General features: G+C 44.1%; 1 long non-coding RNA gene across 2 annotated transcripts in view; it reads left to right on the top strand.

Annotated features, from left to right (window-relative positions):
* Positions 1 to 20545, top strand: part of LOC135112957 (uncharacterized) — a 97541-nt gene that overhangs the window by 46267 nt on the left and 30729 nt on the right. Inside the window, exon 4 of one of the 2 annotated variants that reach the window (XR_010274642.1) lies at positions 9276 to 10828. The exons of the other annotated variant lie outside the window; for it this stretch is intronic. This is a non-coding gene — a long non-coding RNA (uncharacterized LOC135112957). Of the gene's footprint in view, positions 1 to 9275; positions 10829 to 20545 lie in introns of those variants that run through there. 2 annotated transcript variants of the gene reach the window in all.

Genomic DNA, 20545 nt, shown 5'->3' with positions numbered 1-20545 from the left:
TTGTTGTTGTTGTTGTTGTTGTTGTTGTTGTTGTTGTTGTTGTTGTTGTTGTTGTTGTTGTTGTTGACTTCATTCTTCTCCTTGTTCTTCTTTTTTCATCATCATCATCATCATCATCATCATCATCATCATGCCACTCCAACCCCTACTCCCTCCACCACCACCACCACCACCACCACCATCAATACCATTACCTAGAATCATTCCCCAGCACTTCCTCTATTGCCTCTATTTCCGGTCCCCTTCCCTGCCCAGAAAGAGAGAGAAAAAGTTAAAAATCTTACTGAAAGAGTCATTTATATTTCCCTTTTCCTCTCAATACAAAGTGAAAAACCATAGATGCACTGGAATAAGAAAATATATCTCGTTTTCTTCCTGAGAGAGAGAGAGAGAGAGAGAGAGAGAGAGAGAGAGAGAGAGAGAGAGAGAGAGAGAGAGAGAGAGAGAGAGAGAGAGAGAGGCATCACTAATCATCGGTCTCTAATTGTACCTATAAGAGAGAGAGAGAGAGAGAGAGAGAGAGAGAGAGAGAGAGAGAGAGAGAGAGAGAGAGAGAGAGAGAGAGAGCTATCCAGTGACGTCAACAACTTTTCCACTGAGAAGTTTCACGGAAGGAATTGTAAAACTCTTGAAAAATTCCTTATTCCTCCATCCTGTGACTTCTTATGGATCCATCACGCCCTCTCTCTCTCTCTCTCTCTCTCTCTCTCTCTCTCTCTCTCTCTCTCTCTCTCTCTCTCTCTCTCTCTCTCTCTCTGAAGAATAACTTGTTTTTTTTATCTTCATTGTGCCAAAAACAAGAATATTTATGGCAGTGTTTGTGTTACGTGCGAATTATCTCCTTAATTTGATAGAAGGAATTGCAATGTTGTATAATTTGTTGGTGTATTTATGATTCTTTTCTCGGAAGGTGCGTCTACCATTGATTACAGTAGATTTATTTTTTGCATTGGTATATGTTTGTTAATAGTAATTTTCTTTAGCGTTTTTTTGTTTTTGTTTTTTTTTCTTACTGTTCTCTTGTTTGGTTATTTTGTACTTGCGTTATTTTTTTATTTATTTACTTATTTTTGTTTTTCTGATCTTACGGTGATTTTTTTTTTTTAAGTGTAATACCTTTTCTTATCACTATTTTATTTTTCGCAGTTAATTTCTACTCAAAATATTTCTTTCGCTTATTAACTCTGCTTGGTGCCATAAAACGGGTACCATTTGGGCCTAAGTCAGGTATTTTCTCCTCACCCACACATCCACTCCACCCACCAACACACACACACACACACACACACACACACACACACACACACACACACACACACACACACACACACACACACACACACACACACACACACACACACACACACACACACACACACACACACACATACATATCGTCCACCTCTCCTTTACGCACACATCAATATCCGCTGTCCTGTGTGTGTGTGTGTGTGTGTGTGTGTGTGTGTGTGTGTGTGTGTGTGAGTGTGTTTACGTGTGTGTGCGTGTGTTAATCAAGTTGCTGCAAATATATTTATGGCGAGTGTTTTAGTGCAGTCAAAACAACTTGCTGGATGAAACTCTGGGTTGGGAGGGAGAGGAGGAGGTAAAAGAGAGGGAGAGAGAAAAAGAGAGAGTGGATGGTGAAGAGAGAAAAAAAGAGAGAGAGTGGGAGGGTGAGAGTGGAGGAGTAAAAGACAAGATGGATGAATGGATGGCTTGTGGTTCGCTAGGAGGAGAGAGAAGAGAGGAGAGAAAGAAGAGAGATAGGGAGGGAAGGGAGAGGAGAGAGATATGGAGGGAGGGAGGAAGGGAGGGAGGAAGGGAGGGTCAACTGCCATTTAAAACTTGTATCCCGAGGCTTCGCTGGACGTGAGTCGCAGTACTAAGAGAGAGAGAGAGAGAGAGAGAGAGAGAGAGAGAGAGAGAGAGAGAGAGAGAGAGAGAGAGAGAGAGAGACGGGGGGAGGTGATGGTATAACAAGCATACATTAGGAGATTAGACCAGAGGAGAAGAAAGGAGAGAAGAGAAAAGACGATAAAAGAAAACGGAAAAAAGGAAAGGAAGTGAAAGGACGGAGAGAGGAAGATAAAAACTGAACCACATAAATCGAAATACAAGGGAGAGAGAGAGAGAGAGAGAGAGAGAGAGAGAGAGAGAGAGAGAGAGAGAGAGAGAATATTGTCCAAACAGAATAAAGGATAATACGGAAAAATTCATCAGCACACTCATACACTCACTCTCATACACACACACACACACACACACACACACACACACACACACACACACACACACACACACACACACACACACACACACACACACACACACCTCTACGCACTAAATTTCTCAGCCATTACAAGCAAATTCTCCCATATCACTTTTTCCTCTCGCTGTGAAAAAAAAAAGTTAAGAGAAAAAAAAGTTAAATAATTGAGAAAGAAAAAAAAAACATACACATTTCATTCACTGAGATAAACCAACACAAAAACAGCCAGCGATTCGTGTAGAGTCAATAGATTTTGTGTACTGATTATGCATTCCATATGTGAACGAGTGCAAACACAGACAGCCAGGCAGACACACAAAGGGATGGATGTTGTTTATTTGTGTATTTGTGTCGCTCTCGCTTTCACTCTGTTTTGTAATCTGTTGTTGGGTTTGTTGAGGCAAATTGCAGATCAGTGGACGCTTATTACTCTGTCATTTAATAGCGATGTTTGCAGGGTCTGTTTTTACTCTCTGACTCTTTGGAAACGTGAAACTGAAGAGGAGAGGAAGGAAAAAAATGTGGTTGGTGTAACGGGCAGAGTGAAAGGCAGAGGAGGGAACTGTAAGGAGAAACAGGGTGTGAGGGTGTGAAGTCTGAAACGAGAGAGAGAGAGAGAGAGAGAGAGAGAGAGAGAGAGAGAGAGAGAGAGAGAGAGAGAGAGAGAGAGAGAGAGAGAGAGAGAGAGAGAGAGAGACGTAGGAGTAGAGGAACTGGTGGCTAAAATAGAAAGCATAGGAGAAAAATAACGATGTGTGGATGTAGAGAGTGCAGAATGAAGTGTGTAGCCAAGGAAAGATGAGGGGAAGAGGAGATGATGTGTCGGAAAACAAGTGTGGGTGAATGTTTAGTGAGCAGTGTGGAAATGGCGCGTAAAGTGTGAGGGCTTGGCGTGGCGGTAATCTGGTGTAAGGTGACGCGTTGACAGTAACACAGCGGTATGCGGGTGTGCACGTGAGACGGAGACCGTGTGAGGGGTTGCGTGGATTTTGCGTGGATGCAGCATGTGGGGGAGATTGTAAGTGAGGCAGTGTTGATATGCGGGTAATGTGTGGCTTTTTGCGTGGATGCTGTGGGCGTGAAGCTCCTAATTGAGGCTGTGTGGATTGGTGTGGATGGTATACGTAGATGCTGCGTGGCTACCGTGCGCGGGGAGTGGCGAGACGCTTTTGGAGCTCCGTGTGTGTCGGAAGCAAATTTTCTCACTCACTGCCTGTCAAGCAAAGTTGAAAGAAAGTTTTGAAAAATTATATTACTTGCATGCTGAAATTCGTCAAGTCCGGGAAGAGGCAAGGGAGACGCGGGTCTGTTGGGCATTTAGAAGAGGATTGAATTTCATGCAGTGCACTTGCTAAATATATGATTAAGGGAATTCAGCTTTGAGGAGGCGGCCCTTGATGTGCGCGGGTGTGTGTGCGCCCGCTGGGATCTGAAGGTGCGAGAATGATCAAGTGAGTGAGTGAGTGAGTGAGTGCTGATTGTGGTGGTAAGGGTGAGGAAGGCTGAGTGTGGAAGGGCTTCTGAAGAGTGAAGAAATATATCAGGAATGTTGTTTTTTGTTTTTCTCTCTTGGCCGTGTGAAAGGAGAGGTGATAGAATAAAAAGGCAAAAGAGGAGAAGAAAAAGAGAAGAGAGAAGGAGAAAAATAGGAAAGAAGTAGTGAGAGGAAACGAAAAAAATGAAAAAAACAAGGGACGATAAGAGAAAATAAGAAAAATAGAGGAAATGGGAAAGGAAAGAAAATCAAAAGAGAGAAAAGACACGGCAAGACAGAGCAGGAAAGAAGAAAAACACCGCTGAAAGAGAGAGAGAGAGAGAGAGAGAGAGAGAGAGAGAGAGAGAGAGAGAGAGAGAGAGAGAGAGAGAGAGAGAGAGAGAGAGAGAGAGAGAGAGAGAGAGAGAGAGAGAGAGAGAGAGAGAGAGAGAGAGAGAGAGAGAGAGAGAGAGAGAGAGGAAAGGGTATTTTTGGAAATCTATGTGCGGGGGCTACATATAAAAGATAACTAAGCTGAGGAATGTGAGACTCGCGTGATCAGTTGACAGGGAAGCAAGATATGGCCTCCGGGAAAATGAAAATGTCCGGGAGGGTGAAAAAGGTGCGTCGGGAGCCTGAGAAAGAAACCTGGCCTGCGAAAAAAGGGGCAAGTAAGGTGACTGACTCTTGCGGAATTAGTTAGCGAGAACGTGACAGCGCCTGGGAAACGTGACAGCACCAGGGGACGCTTGGTAAATGATACGTGACAGTGTGATTGTGAAGGGGAGTGAAAAGCACATCATGGGAACGTAACTGGAAATAACTTGAGTGAGGTTATGGCGTGGTGACTTAAGGCGACACAAGTAAGTGATTTTTTTGGTAAATAAGACCGTAGAGAAACTTGACGTGTTAAAGAAACGTAACAGAAAATACTGATAGGGATTACTTGTAACTTGATGTCTTAAGATAAAGTGACACAACCAGTTGACTTTTTGGTAATTAAGACGGGGCACTAAAATCGTAGAGAAACGTGACCTGTTATAGGGACGTAATAAAGGAAAGTAACAGGTAGTAATGTAATATTGAAATAAACACAACGCAGGGAATTTACTGACAGGAATAAGTGAGAGCGAATGTAATCTTGAAATAAACCCGTAAATGTTACCAGAAAGACAATTAAAGGTGATGGGACGCTTATATCCCCGTGTTTTCCGTCATTTCACCTCGTATGTCGTGTTCTAATGTATCACTGATTATGACTTCTGTATTCACCATCACGAGAAATCACGCTAAATGTAATCATATTTACATTCCCTCAACTCAAGTATTTGCATCACTTCAACCTGGTGTTTACTAATGTATAAGTGACCATGGCTCCTGCATTCACAATCAAAAGTCTTCTCCTGTCGCCTTGTACGAGTCTCCCCCAGTCTCTGTCCTTTGCATCTTCCTGTGTGACTCCTACCCTTTGCAGTCCTACCGTAACTCCGTCCCCCCCGTCTCATCCTCTGTCTTCCCCTCGATCTTCTTCCCTCAACTGGATTTCCAGAATCACGAGAAACAATTCCTCGTCACTAATGTATAAATGACTGTAGTCTAAACATTCATGGTATTTTCTTAACGACTCATGGACTCTACCTTCTGTATTCACCATTAAGAGTCACACCAGACAATTCCTCGTCACGTCAAGTCAAGTATTTCCGTCTATGCAGCCTGGTGTTTCCTAATGGCTTCGTTACCCGCTCTTTGAATTCCCTCCTGAGCGTGTATCTTGCCCTTACACCGCCACCTTGACACCTGACTCCCTCCACACCTGAGAGGCGCCCTACACGAGGCTGGCGACGAGACGGGTGGGAGAGGATCAGGAGTGAGGGACGAGGAGTGGAGAAGGGAGAAAGGACGGGTAGGGAAAGGAAGGTTATGGAAATTTATGGACGAGGAAGCTGGTGAGGGAGGGAAACTAAGAGGGAAACGGCAGGAAAGGGGTAGGGAAAGAAGATTATGGAAAATTAAAGAAAGGGAACTAGTGAGGGGGAAAACTGAGAGGAAAATAGAGCTGGAAGGAGTAGAGAAAGGAAGGTTAGGGATGAGGAAACTGGTAACAGTGGGAAATAAGAGGAAAAAAGACTTAAGTAAGGGTAGGAAAAGGAAGGTTATGGAAGGTTTAGAGAGAGGAAACTTGTAGAAAAATTAATCTAAGAGAAAAATTGACCAGGAAAGGATAGGAAAAAGGTTGTGAAAGGTTAGGAACGGGGAAAATGGTAAGAGAGTAAAATAAAAAGGAAAAAAAGAACAAGGAAGAGTTGGAAATGGAAGGAAAGGTAGAGGAAACCGATAAAGGAGGAAACTAAAAGAATTCTAAAGCAAGGAACGAGTTAGGGAAAGAAATGTTAAGCAGAAAAAAAATATAAAGGGAGGAAAATAAGAGAAAAAAAAGCAAGAAGGAAAACGAAGATTACGGAAAGAAAACAGTTGTGAAAGAGGAAAATAAGAGGAAAAAACAGTAAAGAAAAAAAAAGGAGAAAATAGATAGAAACAAAAGGGAAAGAGATAAGGAAAAATAGTATAAAGGAAGGAAGATAAGGAAATAGAAGGAGGTAAAAGAAGAAATTGAGAGAATGAGAGGAGAGAAGAGAAGAAAGGAAGAAAGGAGACTGTTGGGAGTGAGACAAAGTGAAAGGAAACCAAGGAAACAGGCAAAATGAGGACAGGGAAGAGAAAGGGAAACTGAAGAAGGAAACGAGAGGAAATGAAGGGAACAATTTCAATGAGAAAATGGAATTACGAGAAAATTGAGAGGGAAGGAGGAAGAATGGGAGAAGGAATAGACAGAATTGAACAAAGAATGGAGAGACATACCGCAAGGGAGGAAAACAAATAAGGAAAAAGAGGAAAGAAAAAAGACAATGAAGTGAGAAGAATAGGATAGAGAAAGGAGAATGAAAAATTAGGACAAAGAAGGGAAAATAGGACAAGAATAAGAAAAAAGAAGAAAATGAGAAAAAAATGGAAGAATAGGATAAACTAAGAAGAGAAAGAAAAAAGAGAATAGAATAAGAGAAAGGGGATAGAAAAATAGATAGAAAAGATAGGTAGATAGATAGAAAGAGTGATAGGACTTTGGGAGAGGAATGAGAGTGTGTAGGGACATAAGGGGAGAGAACTGGAGAAACTAGGAAGATGAAGAGAAGAAAGACGGGGATAGGAGAAGGGAGAGAGAAGACTGGAAGAGTAGAAGGAGAGACAAGGTAGGAAGATAAGAGAAAAAAAAAATAGAGGAATGGTAGAATGAAGAGAGGAACAAGATAGGGAGGGAAATAGGAAATAGAAGGAAGAACAGAGTAAAATAGGGGGAGGAATGGGAGGGTGAAGTGAGAGAAGACCGGGAGAGGCGAGGCAGGGGTGACTGAGGGGCGTCAGGCAGCTTAGAGTGAGACGGTTCAAAAGGAGGCAAAGAAAACGGTTTATGGGGCTTAGTGGACACGAGGCTGTCATCTTACTTGCTGTTGAGCTCCTCGTGGTGATGTACACACACACACACACACACACCCACACACACACACACACACACACACACACACACACACACACACACACACACACACACACACACACACACACACACACACACACACACACACACACACACACACACAGTTCGTTCTTCACTAGTTTACATAAAGGATTCTCTCTCTCTCTCTCTCTCTCTCTCTCTCTCTCTCTCTCTCTCTCCTCTCTCTCTCTCTCTCTCTCTCTCCTCTCTCTCTCTCTCTCTCCTCTCTCTCTCTCTCGCCAACGCACACAGTGTCACATGTTCTCCACTACCATCACAAACCACATCTCCATTCCTCCTCCAACGCAAACTGCTCCTCCTCCACCTCCCTCTCCTCCTCCACCACCACCGTCGCCGCCAGACACGCCGGCCCTCCAGCTCTGCCTCGCCTGAAATGGGCCAACAATCACAGGGTCAATCCAATTTGCGGGATGGTCGCTCACATTTCATTCCACACCAGATTGCCGGCAGACACTCCGCCTGAGCCGCCGCCGCCGCCGCAGGCTCCGCCGCTGATGACGAAGCTAGGACAGGTGAGCGGCGGGCAGCGGCAGGCTCGAGGGGGCGCTGGCTGCCTTGTAGTCCTTTAGGTTTAGGATTTCTAAGGAACCAGTGGAAGGAAGAAGATCGAGAGGTAGACAGAGTGAGGTGGAGGGATGACATTGCGTTAGAACTGCGAAGGATGGGAGTCATAGAGAATGATACAAGGGACAAGCAACAGGAGACTCGTACATGGCGTCAACCCCTTGACTCTAGGGAAGCGTCGAAAGAAGATAAGTCGCTGGCGTTGCACTGAGACCGTATTCTGAAACGCTTTCCTCTCCTACCACGATTACTTTCAAAGGCCACAGAGATGATTAGAAAAGTTTTTCCTGTTTATAATATAGAGAGGTTGTTAATCTTTCGCTAGAACCGTAAAAATAGCCTTAAAAACCAACGTAACTTGAAGTAGGCCGTTTTAGATGTAGAGAAGGTGAGGCGCAGAAATGTTTTAGATTATGGTATCTTTATAGTAATGGCGATTCTAATAATGGAAGTTTGGTTTTAATGATGAACTGATGCTTGCAATCTTAGATGCTTTTGTTCTCATTAGGATTGTTTTTCAAAGGCCATTGAGATGATTAGCCAGGTTCTCAAGGATATTTTTCCTATTTATGGTGTTTGAAATGTAACAAAACCATCACTAAAATCACGAAACACGCTCGAAAAGACCATTAACTTTCATTAAATCATGTTGAAAGATAATAAAAAAGGCGCTGAAACGTTGAAAAAAGCAGCCCTTGGAGTCTTGAGAAGGTTTAGGATGTCGAGCAAAAAAAAAAAAAAAAGATCGGAGATGAAAGTAAGGTCTTCTTGGTATCATTGACTGTGATGCTGCAGATTTAGGGTCAATGATGAATTAAAGTCTGGATTCTTAGACGCTCTCCTTGATACCTGACGCCTCACCCCGCTGGCTTGGCGTGTCATGGCGGCGGCTACGCGTGAAAGGAGACAAAGCCCAAATTGTCTCTTGTCTACGTGTAAACAGCAGAATTCGGTTAGGTTACGCTGGGCGCCTCGTATTACGTCCCAGCACACAGCCTGTTCAGTGAATAAGTGACTGGACTCGTATTCTTGAACGCTTTCTTCTCAGGTAGGAACTATTTTCAAAAGCCCCAAAGGTGATCAGTTAGGTTCTCAGCCGTCCTTTTTTTTCCTCACTTTTATTGCAGAATCCTTATCAAACTGACTAGGACTGACCAGGACCTGTATTCTTAAACGCTCTGTTCTCTCATAAAGACTTTTTTCAAATCCCACAGAGATGATCAAGTAGGTTCTCAGCGGTCCTTTTTTTTTTCTCACTGATATTGCAGAATCCTTACCAGAATCATAAATACAGTTCAAAAAACTAATAATTTTCACTAGCGCTTATTAAAAATCGAGATAAGACGCCGGCATTTTAAGAACACGAATCTGTATCTATTGCGTCCCAGCAGAGAGGTGTGTGCAGGGTGTGAATGACCTGCAGCCCTTCAGTCCTTGAAGCGGCAACGCGGTGACAGGTGTCGGTGGCAGTTCAGTGACCTCAGCAGCCGGATACACGCGGAGGCAACACTTACGCATCCACCAGCTACGTTCTCATTAACTTTCCATTGATGTGTTCGTGTTTCCATTACTTTTGTATAGTTTTTTTTTTTGCGCATCTTTCCCTCTCCTGCACTGGATGTGAACTGTGTGACTCTCTTTTTGCAGCACTGGTTTGGAAATGAAGGATATGGAAAGGTATGACGTCTGTGGATTTTTGGTCTTTACTCTCACTGCCTTGGTGGCTTTAAACTGCTTCAACTTCACCACTGCGGCAAGTCAGTCAATGAAGGAGGAAGTGAGACGGTGTTTTGATTTCAACGGCAAGATTTCTTCCCAAAATAACTCCCAGACGATAGATTCTGTTACGGCGGGGTAGATATTCGTAAACACCACAATGTCTTAACCCTTCTGCAGTCCTTCAACAGGGCTCAGTGGAGGGTATTGCGGTTTCTAGGGACTCTAGTAATTTCAGCGATAATTTAAGAAGACTTATGTACCATTGAAGACAAAAGACATGAGATCCCTACTAATAATATCCATGGCTTTGAAAATATCCTAATTCACCTTATCAGCTCCAACAGAACTTAAATGATAAGGATGACTTTGACAGATTGACAATGCTTCCCTACCTCACACAAATAAGAAGATTACATACGGCACTACAGCACTTAGATAAATAAATAAACAGACATATAAAGGGATGGAAGGATAAATAAATAGCTGGACGGATAAGTAGATAAATGTATAGATAAGCAGACTGATAGATAAATAAACAGAGAAACAGAGACGATGCAATCACTAACCTAACCCTCACGGAATAAGACACTCGTGAGAACCCTGGCAATCATCTCCTTGGCCTTTGAGGATAAGAGATAAGAGAATGAAGCCTTTAAGAATACACCTAGTGGCATCAGAGCAGCGCAGACCAACACGTGCAATTCACAGGGCCCTTTATTTACGTCTGGCCGCGACACCGCATCATGATCCTGCCTTACCCCTCCTCCCCTTCCCGCCGCGACCTTAAAGGGACACAAAGCAGCGATAGGAAAACAGTGAGGGATGGACAGGCGGGTAATCTGATCAGCGTAATGTGTTTTATTTTTGTATCTATTGATTAGGCAAATTTTTTTTTTTTTTTGTAATACCGAGCGCTTCCTGTGGGTGATTAAGTTTGTTGATCAGTGCAGGTTAATGAAAAGATGGATAAATGGATGAATGGAATGGGCGGACGGACTGATAGATAAACAGGTGAATTGCTTGATGTGTATTTTGTTAGACAGATGAATAAATAGATAGATGGATAGATAGTTCGATGGAAGAATGGATGGATGGGTGAATAAATGGCAGGATGGTTGGGTAGATGAATGTATAGATAAGTAGACGAACAGACAGATAAATGTATAAATAGAGGTGGGCAAGTAGATAGACAGATGAATAGATAGATAGATAGATAGATAGATAGATAGATAGATAGATAGATGAATGAATGGATAGATGGATAAATAAGTAGATGTATAGATAGAGAGGCAGATAGATAGATAGAATAAACAGGTAAATTGGGTAAATTGATGGATAAGTAGATAGATATATAGACCAGACAAACAGACAGACAAATAGATAAATAAACAGATAAAAAGAAAACATATAAACATAACCACATGCGTCTGTACTTAGATAAAAGAAAAAGGTAAAAATAAATAGCATAATAGATAAATTAAGTAAACGATAATTAAAATAGCGTTGAGAACTTTACAGAATGGAGTGTTTACGTGCATTATTTTGTCCATTATCTGCACGGATCGTTTACATTCATTACGCGGATTAATTTAAGACTTCTAAATTGATGTCACAAGTTTAATAAGTTCCCCCTAACGTGTCCTCGCGATTCTTGGGAGATGAGGGCGAGGACTCAGGAGTCGACCTCAAGGTGTGGTCTTCTTTCCTCACTGGTGTTATATTTAGTGTTGATTACAGTGGACTTAACGTAGTGTACAAGTTTTACGTTGAGGAAGTTGTGCTGTTGATATTATTTTGTTATATTGGTTTTACTGTCGTTTGTCTTAGGTGTCTTTTTCATTTTTTTATTCGAGTTTTTTTTTTTTTTTTTACTTACGATAGTTTATATAACGCTTCTTTATGTATTTTTAACACACACACACACACACACACACACACACACACACACACACACACAACACACACACACACACACACACACACACACACACACACACACACACACACACACACACACACACACACACACACACACACACACACACACACACACACACACACACACACACACACACACACACACACACACACACACCACACACACACACACACACACACACACACACACACACACACACACACACACACACACACACACACACACACACACACACACACACACACACACACACACACACACACACACACACACACACACACACACACACACACACACACACACACACACACACACACACACACACACACACACACACACACACACACACACACACACACACACACACACACACACACACACACACACACACACACACACACACACACACACACACACACACACACACACACACACACACACACACACACACACACACACACACACAACACACACACACACACACACACACACACACACACACACACACACACACACACACACACACACACACACACACACACACACACACACACACACACACACACACACACACACACACACACACACACACACACACACACACACACACACACACACACACACACACACACACACACACACACACACACACACACACACACACACACACACACACACACACACACACACACACACACACACACACACACACACACACACACACACACACACACACACACACACACACACACACACACACACACACACACACACACACACACACACACACACACACACACACACACACACACACACACACACACACCACACACACACACACACAACACACACACACACACACACACACACACACACACACACACACACACACACACACACACACACACACACACACACACACACACACACACATGAAGAACAAAGGAAACACCACTTTTGTCTAACACATACATAACTCACGTTGGTCTCACCTGCATAAAGGCACATTAATTATTATGGTTCAGTCTGCGCAGGCAAATTATATGGCAGGCAGTGAGTAATTAGTATATTAGTAGTTAATATATTAGCACCTGTATGGCACACCTGCACATTAGTTAAGTGTAATATTATTTCTACGTCGTAGCTTTGTTGAAATACCTGAGCATAGTGAAGGCTATTCTTAGCATAACACCGACTTACCTTTCACTAACCTAATTATTAATGTCTAGCAGCTTAAGAGAAGTATACTGACAGACTAAGCCATCACTGCATTAAAAGATTATATAAACTTATGGATGAGGATAATATGTGGAAACAGGTAGGTGTGCTTCATGCAGGGACTGCCTCGTGTAGGCCTGAACGCTCCTGGCAGCTTGCTTTTTTTTTTTTTTCTTATGGTCTTACGTTCATTATCCTGACATTATCACTGTGTGTTATAGTCTGGCGGCTCAGTGAAGAGATATACTTAGCTTCTTATATCACCTGCTCCATTCCTCGCATAGTTTGGGAATTAAATTTGTGCACTGATGTTCATAGCGTTACCAAACGTTTGTGTTAAGTATTCCCGGGAAGAAGAACAAAGTAACGAGAAGCTGTAGGAAAGCAGTATGCCTGTACGTGCCTGACCTACTGTACTGGCGTCTTCATGCTTAACTAATTAGTGTTCATTGTTGCAAGGCTTTGTAATTGTGCTGCAGGATACATACTGTCTCCGAGGAGTGTTGAGCTGTGTTGCTGGGTGTCATTAAGGAGAGATGTTGCATGCAGTGTGCTTGTAGCTCGTGGTATGAATATACAACTAAGTGTGCTCCTTCATTTGGTGTCATGAGAACATAAGAACATAAGAAAATAATGGAAGCTGCAAGAAACCATCAGGCCTACACGTGACAGTCCCTGTGTGGAACACATCTACCTGTGTTGCTTAGTTTATTTGCGTCTAGTTCAAGTGTTGCATGTTTTGTACGTGTGGAAGAGTCTGGCCGGCGGCACGAAGGAAAACACGCTCAATGTGCTTGTCCCAAATGAAAAATTGTAGGTGTTACTGTGTATGTACCTTCTTCACTTGTGATCATAAAGAACCAATAGTATAAGGCTTACATGCAGTAATGTGCCATATTATCATTGTTCCCTTATGATCAGAAGTGAAATGTTAAAAGATTTATTACTCGCATGAAAACCAAAGCGATATAAGGGAACAGTAGCACAAGGGACACACACACAGGGAGGGAGGAGGGAGTTAGAAAGTGAAGGAAAGCACGTGATGGTGATAAATGTACCGCTGAGAGAACCGAGTCTTGAAATAGGGGTGAATCTAGAGTGAATGATGTAATAAGCTAAAATTTCAAGCATTCCCGCCCCTTCCCCTCTTTACTCGTCCTCGTCCTCGTGTCCTCGCCGCCTTGTGTCACGCCGCCTAACATTTTTAACCTAAGGGAAGGTTGACTAAGTGCTAAAATTCCGTGGAAGTGTCGCCCGCCCTCCTGACACGTGCCTCGGGAAGGGAAGGAAAAGTGCGGCGGTGTTCCAAAAAAATTCCTTCCTCTTCCGTCTCCCTAAAAAAAGAAAAAAAAAAGTGAAGGAAAAAAAAAAAGGCTATACGTGTCTTTCCGTATTGATATTCAGCGCCATTCGGGACATTCTGGCGGACAGTTTCAATGTTTTGTGCATTTTTCCTGATGCGGTTTTCCCTCTGAGTCTATTTGTCTCATATTACGAAACTTCTTCCTGCGTGATTCATCCTCGTCCCGCTTTTCTTTCCCTCTCGCTCCACTGCTCTGTTAGTCATCAAATCTCCTCCGTCTCCTCTCTCTCTCTCTCTCTCTCTCTCTCTCTCTCTCTCTCTCTCTCTCTCTCTCTCTCTCTCTCTCTCTCTCTCTCTCTCTCTCTCTCTCTCTCTCTCTCTCTCTCTCTCTCTCTCTCTCTCTCTCTCCCCCGTCCTTCATTCCTGAGAGGTGTGAATGCAAGGAAGGCGAGGGCTGGGGCAGGGGGAGGGGAGGTCTGAAGGAAGGAAGGAAGGAAGGCAGGTGGCGTGATGAGGGAATGGAGGAGGCAGCCTGTTGAGACCTTACTCTTGACAATGCGAGGTGAAAATGTGGCGCTGGTATTTCAGATGGGAGTGCTGCGTGTGGGGTGGGTAGCTGGGTAGGTGTGGGTAGGCGTGGGTGGATTAAGACAGGAAAGAATGTAAAGAAAGCAAGGGCTGAAAGTATGAGAGGTGATGGAGAGAGGGAGAAATCATCTGTCTAGAAATGCAAGGTGAAGGATGAGGGCAGGAATGAAGGGAGGAGCGAGGCAGGAGTCATATGAGGGAAGGAATGTGTTGATTGATGTTGATTGATGCTTCACTTTTACCCTTCAGTGAACTCAGGAAAGACTACAAACCATTTATCTCTTGCAACACGTAAAAAAAAAAAAAAATAAATAGATAAAAATAAAACACTTGAATCTTCACCATATAAACATTACAGAACTTTCTCTTCAATCATTCCCTCCTTCAGCACCACTCGCTGTTACCCTGCACCAAGCTCAGAAAGTATTAGAAACCATTTTATCTCAAGAAACACAATAAAAGATCACGTTAAATCCTCACCATATAAAAGTTACAGAACTCTCTTTTCGACCGCTCACTCCTTCAGCATGCGGTTCCTTGTAAACTATGAGATGAAGCAAGCACGGCGGCTGGTTATGTTGAGATTTAACGTGGCACTTTTGGTCCATAAAATATTTCACGTATATATGAAGCTGCCATGTGTGATGCTGGGAGGACTTTGAAGAGCAGCACACAGGGGGAGGGAATGAAATGTGTCATGTATTTGCTGTCTTGTGGCTTGATGTGTGTGTGTGTGTGTGTGTGTGTGTGTGTGTGTGTGTGTGTGTGTGTGTACGAGGGAGTGGCGGTTACAACCTCGAATGTGCCTCCAGTGTTGTTTTTTTTCCTCAGCATTGTGTGTCTTAGAGATCACACTCTCGCCTGCATCCATCACTTCGGCATAAACATTTCTGGTGATTCGTACAATCCAAGTAGACCTTTTTCTTATTGGAGCTAAAGAGTCTTGAGATGGGACAGCGACACTTAGGCTCCGAATGTCTGTTGAGTACCTCCATGTCTCCCAAACCCCGTCTGTACACACTTAAAGATATTTAGCAACCCAGAAGAGCGACAAGACGATGACTGGTAGGGATCCAACTCAAATGCAAAGAAGGAAACTGTACTAACGGCCCTGACATCGTGAAGAATGCCAAGGGAGTCACAGCAAAAGGGAGTTGTAAGTTTTATCCCTATTACTGCTATTGTCACTTTGTTATCACTCAGAGGGCTGTAAAAATTGCTTCCATGTACAGGGAAGGATATAGTAGTTTGATTTAATAGACTGGTTTTTGTCTTCTCTAGCCCACAAAGCTGAGTGACTGAAGTGCGATGATAAGCGTATAAAAACTCAAAGGGTATTATAGGAAAATTTGTATAGTTAGAAAAAAAAATCTTTATCGCCATGGATGATTTTCTGTGACCATTTTAACTTAATGTGTTTGTGTGCATGTGAGATTTTATTTCCGTGCGTCTCCTTCCGTGGGTCCCTTGTCCTGAGTGACCGCTACAAACGTGTCCAAGTACTTGTAGGTGATTGTAAAAAACGGTCAATTTTCATCACTAAATGAGTTTTAACTTCGTCTATGTGCGTGTTATCCTTTGTTTTGGTGCCTTATATGACTGTTTTAACTTCGTCTGTGTGGCCAATTTTCATCACTATATGCCTGTTTTAACTTCTTCTGTGTGGCCAATTTTCATCACTATATGCCTGTTTTAACTTCTTCTGTGTGGCCAATTTTCATCACTATATGCCTGTTTTAACTTCGTCTGTGTGGCCAATTTTCATCACTATATGCCTGTTTTAACTTCGTCTGTGTGGCCAATTTTCATCACTATATGCCTGTTTTAACTTCGTCTGTGTGCGTGTGATCCTTTGTTCTGGTGCCTTTAATGACTGCTTTAACTTCGTCTGTGTGCGTGTGATCCTTTGTTCTGGTGCCTCTCCCTCCTGCCTTGTCCTCACTGCCTGTACTTTGAAAGTGTGTCTAAACTTTTGTTGATTATGGGAAAAATTGTAGTTATCACAGGACGAGCTTTGGGGACACTTTCAACCTTGTGTTGTTGCCGTGCCTTTCCTTCCTGCCTTGTCCTGAGAGACTAGTACAGAGGTGTGGATGATTACCTTGACCTGTTAAATATATTGTTTTAAAGGTATAATTGAAATCAGAAATATGCTTACATACATGTATACATATATATATATATATATATATATATATATATATATATATATATATATATATATATATATATATATATATATATATATATATATATATATATATATATATATATATATATATATATACATAGATTCATACTTATTCATAGTGTATTTTTTTAACATGTATTGTTGAAACTATTAATTCTTATCACAATAAATGAGTTCCTGTGACAATTTCAACTTCGTGTGTCTGTGTGGGTGAGTCTTTGTCCTGCGCCTCTCCTTGTCTTGTCCTGACCAACACTAATTTTCCCTGTGACGTCCTGGCGGCTCCCGGGGGCGTCATACACACTGCCCTGGAACTTGAGTCTCCTAGGGCACGCTGGGATGAGCCTTGGCGTGTGGGCCGCGAGAAAAGGGCGAGGCTTCTTTTTTACTCTCTCTCTCTCTCTCTCTCTCTCTCTCTCTCTCTCTCTCTCTCTCTCTCTCTCTCTCTCTCTCTCTCTCTCTCTCTCTCTCTCTCTCTCTCTCTCTCTCTCTCTCTCTCTCTCTCTCTCTCTCCACAGGCGCGTGTAGGTGAAGTAAACGTGTATAGGGTGTGGAGGATAGCTAGGTAGTGGTGGTGATTGTAGAGGAGGAGGTGAGGGAGAGGACATGATGAGCCGGTGGATCGGAGAACGTGTGTGTGTGTGTGTGTGTGTGTGTGTGTGTGTGTGTGTGTGTGTGTGTAACAGTAGTAGCAAACAGCGAATGGAAAACGAAAACAAAAATACAAAAAAGAAAACGAGAGGAGGCTGTGGCGTGTGTTTGGAGTGAGGGGAAGGAAAGAAGAAAGATATGCAAGGTAGGAAGGAAGGAGGGAAGCAGGGAAGCAGGGAAAGGAGGAAGGCGGGAGTGGTGAAGGACTCGCTCACTTGAAGGACAAGGAAAGGGCGTCAGCGTCAGGAATGAAGGAGGGCAGCCGTAGACAAGGACGAAGTGAGACGGCGGAGGGAGAGGATGAAATGAGTGACAGGCAGGAAGGAAGGAGAGAGAGAGAGAGAGAGAGAGAGAGAGAGAGAGAGAGAGAGAGAGAGAGAGAGAGAGAGAGAGAGAGAGAGAGAGAGAGAGAGAGAGAGAGAGAGAGAGAGAGAGAGAGAGAGGATGTGGGGAACAGAGGGGGGAGGAATAAAAATGTAGCAGGAGAAAGAAGAAAGGAAAAGAGTGAGAAGAATGGAAGGATGAGAGAGAGAGAGAGAGAGAGAGAGAGAGAGAGAGAGAGAGAGAGAGAGAGAGAGAGAGAGAGAGAGAGAGAGAGGCAGCGGCGGCGGGAGCAGAAGCAGCAGCAGCAGCCGTCGCCACACCCCAGCCAGCATGCACAGCCACCACCACCACCACCACCACTACCACCACCACCATCACCACCACCACCCCGCCCAACGCCTACACACCTTTAATGACTCCATAATCGATCCCACGCTACATCTAAACGACCCAAACACTAATAACCTAATTCATAATACCCTACTTGAAGGAGTGCGTGTCCGTAGAGAGAGAGAGAGAGAGAGAGAGAGAGAGAGAGAGAGAGAGAGAGAGAGAGAGAGAGAGAGAGAGAGAGAGAGAGAGACGAGACGAGACTCCCTCACTGGGTCGTCCTTTCCCTGTCCTTCACGTGAACTTGAAGGAGAGGAGGAATCCTACGGGAGGGGGCAGCCCGTGGCGAGAGAGAGGAGGAGGAGGCAGCGGTGGTGGCGGTGGTAGCTGTGTCCTAGATGGCCGGTGAGAGAGAGAGAGAGAGAGAGAGAGAGAGAGAGAGAGAGAGAGAGAGAGAGAGAGAGAGAGAGAGAGAGAGAGAGAGAGAGAGAGAGAGAGAGAGAGAGAGAGAGAGAGAGAGAGAGAGAGAGAGAGAGAGAGAGAGAGAGAGAGAGAGAGGCAGGCAGGCAGGGAGGCAGGCAGGCAGGCAGGGAGTGCTTGGATCTTGCGGCGGGAGAGGAATAAGGAAAAGGGAGGAAGGAAATAGACGTTTAAGAAGATCTAGAAACAGGAGTGTATTTTAAGACTACCAGAGAGAGAGAGAGAGAGAGAGAGAGAGAGAGAGAGAGAGAGAGAGAGAGATGGATGAGCCAGATATCGTTCAGTGAGGGAGAAGGAGGCAACAGGAGACACTCGGAGGGAGGAGGAGCCAGAGTCGGCCACCAGGCGAGGAAGCAAAAATAGTGAATGGAAAAGATGAATGAAAAAGCCACGCATGAGGGCATAAGAGGAGAGCAGGAGGAGGGGGAGGTGGAGGAGGAGGTGACCAATGGAATAAAAAAGGAGAGATGGAATGGCCAATAAAAAGAACAGAGGAGGAGAAAGAGAAGGAGAACAAGGAGGAGGAGGTGGAAGAGGAGAAGGAAACACAAGAAAAGGAGGGAGATTAAGAGAAGCAAGGGAGAGGAGAGAGAAGGACAGAGAAGGAGGAACTGGAGAGGTGCAGAGAGAGAGAGAGAGAGAGAGAGAGAGAGAGAGAGAGAGAGAGAGAGAGAGAGAGAGAGAAAGTCTGCTCCCCCGAGGATACACCAGCAACACCACCAGGTCACGTGACTGCCGGCAGAACAAGTGAAAGCGTGGGCGGCGAACTCGGCCACCTAACCCGCCCATCCACCCACGCTCCTCCCGCCCACCACCCACCCTCCCGCCCACCACCCACCCTCCCGCCGCCGCCTCCCGCCCGCCATAAAGCCGCCTCCACCCTCTCCCCCATTCACATGCACGACGTCCTCCCGTTCTCTCCCCACCCTCTTCCCGTTCTCTCCCCGCCCTCCCGGTTCATGGTGGTAACTGCTCCACAACCTTGCCTGGCCATCACAGTGAAAGGGTCATACTGCTCTCTCTCTCTCTCTCTCTCTCTCTCTCTCTCTCTCTCTCTCTCTCTCTCTCTCTCTCTCTCTCTCTCTCTCTCTCTCTCTCTCTCTCTCTCTCTCTCTCTCTCTCTCTCTCTCTCTCTCTCTCTCTCTCTCTCTCTCTCTCTTGTTTACCATCGGTTTTCTGCTTCTTTCCTCTCCTCTTTTTTTCTTTTCATTCCCCCATTCTCTCTCTCTCTCTCTCTCTCTCTCTCTCTCTCTCTCTCTCTCTCTCTCTCTCTCTCTCTCTCTCTCTCTCTCTCTCTCTCTCTCTCTCTCTCTCTCTCTCTCTCTCTCTCTCTCTCTCTCTCCATTTGTTTTCTCCCATTTTCCCTTTCCCTGCTGTTCAAATCCGCTCCTCTCCCTCTTTCCCTCTCCCTCTCCCTCTCCCTCCTTGTCCCCTGGTTTCCTGCATATATCCCTATCCAGTTCCCCTTCCCTTCTGCCTGTCACGAAAGGACTGGACTGAATATAGACACGGTGCTTCCTGCGTGGGCGGCGAGGTGGTGCTTCTGTGGTGGCGGCGGTGGTGGTGATACTGGTGGATGTGTAGCTGGTGAGGTGTTGGGGTGTTTTGGTTGTAATGTGCTTAGTTTGCAATCATTACCGGTCACAAATTCGCCGTTGGAAGGATAAAAATAAATAAATAAATAAATAAATAAATAAATAAACAAGTATAATAAATAAATAAATAAATAAAAAAGTCGGATGGCAAGATTTCACTACGCAAAATTTTCCTCGCCTTTTAAAAATACAGAGCAGTAGTTATAAACGATACTTCTTTACTATAAGATGCTTGGGAAAGAGTGCAGCATTAGTAGATGTACCAGTCAAGTCACCCCCTCCACAACAACAACAACAACAACAACAACAACAACAAAAAGAGA

This window comes from Scylla paramamosain, chromosome 24 (assembly GCF_035594125.1).
Source record: "Scylla paramamosain isolate STU-SP2022 chromosome 24, ASM3559412v1, whole genome shotgun sequence".
Taxonomy (NCBI): domain Eukaryota; kingdom Metazoa; phylum Arthropoda; class Malacostraca; order Decapoda; family Portunidae; genus Scylla; species Scylla paramamosain.
Note: the sequence above shows the minus strand (reverse complement) of the source record. Positions and strands in the feature narration are given on the sequence as shown.